The following is a 1,393-nucleotide window of genomic DNA, read 5'->3' on the forward strand; positions in this document are numbered from 1 at the left end:
ACGGCACCATCTCTGCCGGAGACAGATCGCTCTCGCCGGGTGTGGCTGCAGTTTTAAGGAAGACGCTAAACCACGTTCCTTCCCACCTCGCCGCCTTTGTGAACAGTGTGACACGTCTTGCCTTTGAAATATCCAGTTAGGAGGGCTTGGAGGGAGCGGAGGGTGGGGGATGGGCATTGAGGAGGGCACCTGTTGGCATGAGCCCCGGGTGTTGTATGGAAACCAATCTGACAATAAATTTCATATTCAAAAAAAAAAAAAAAATCCAGTTAGAAGTACAGAGAGAAGGGCATTAAAGCTGGATTTCCCAAAAGGTAGATGATTCTTCCTCCTCTAAGGAATAAAATATTCCAATTAAGACTTGGCAACCGGGGCGCCCGGGTGGCTCAGTCGGTTGAGCATCTGACTTCGGCTCAGGTCGTGATCTCGAGGTTTGTGGGTTCGAGCCCCACGTCGGGCTCTGTGCCGACAGCTCCGAGCCTGGAGCCAGCTTCGGATTCCGCGTCTCTCTCTCTCCTCTGCCCCTCCCCCGCGCGGGTTCTGTCTCTCTCTCCCTGTCTCTGAAAAATGAATAAACATTTAAAAAAAAGTGTTAAGACTTGGCAACTAAGTAGCATTGCCTGAGGAACGATACGTGAGCTCACCCTTTGCGACACCGATATGCACCCGGACCCTTAGCGGTGAGCGTTGCTCCCACTCAGAAGACAGGATGGCACTCTGTCTTCCAACCCACTAGGCCCAGGCCCGATCATGGGGAAGCTTGATATATTTTGTGAAGTGAGTGTCATCCACAGCCTGAAGTGTTTAAAAATCAGTCATTCCATTTAATTAGATCTTCAGTAGCTCTGAAAATTAATATCACACCAATTGTGACACTAATGAGCTCTGTGATCTTGGGAGTGATGGAGACAAGGGTCTCGGCAGGGACTGGGGATCCAGACACTCGCGTGGTTTCGGGATACAGCTTTGCCCCTGCCTTGTTTCTGCGACTTAATTCGGGAGCCAGCAGCCGGTTTTAACAAGACCACACAGCGTCCATGCGCTGTGGTCATTTAGCCCTCTACGTTTGAGAAGAAGAAGGAAAAAATACATAACCAGCCGTGACTTAACAGAACTGACATGCCATTTTTCCAAACTTTTTTCAAAACCCCATGTTTGCAGCATCGACCTCATTAAAAAGCCTGTAAGCAGGATGAGGATCTGGGTCCTGTATATATTAATAAAATCATCGATTTTCCCTGAGCCAACTTCTCTCTGGCACAGAGATGCCTAACAGCACTGCGAAAACACTGCTCATGTCAATTTCCAGTGTACCACTGTTAATATCCAATTTCGAGAGCACATCTTTTATTTGTAAAAGCAAATTGCCAGAAAAAGCAATTGCCACTGGCAT

The 1,393-nt window shown here is 48.2% G+C and overlaps 1 non-coding gene across 1 annotated transcript; it reads left to right on the forward strand.

The window, feature by feature from the left end:
- Positions 1-375: 375 nt before the first annotated feature.
- Positions 376-460, forward strand: TRNAR-UCG (transfer RNA arginine (anticodon UCG)). The gene has a single exon. It is a non-coding gene; the product is annotated as a tRNA-Arg (tRNA).
- Positions 461-1,393: the final 933 nt, after the last annotated feature.

The sequence above is a fragment of the Neofelis nebulosa genome, chromosome 9, assembly GCF_028018385.1.
Source record: "Neofelis nebulosa isolate mNeoNeb1 chromosome 9, mNeoNeb1.pri, whole genome shotgun sequence".
NCBI classification, from domain to species: Eukaryota; Metazoa; Chordata; class Mammalia; order Carnivora; family Felidae; genus Neofelis; species Neofelis nebulosa.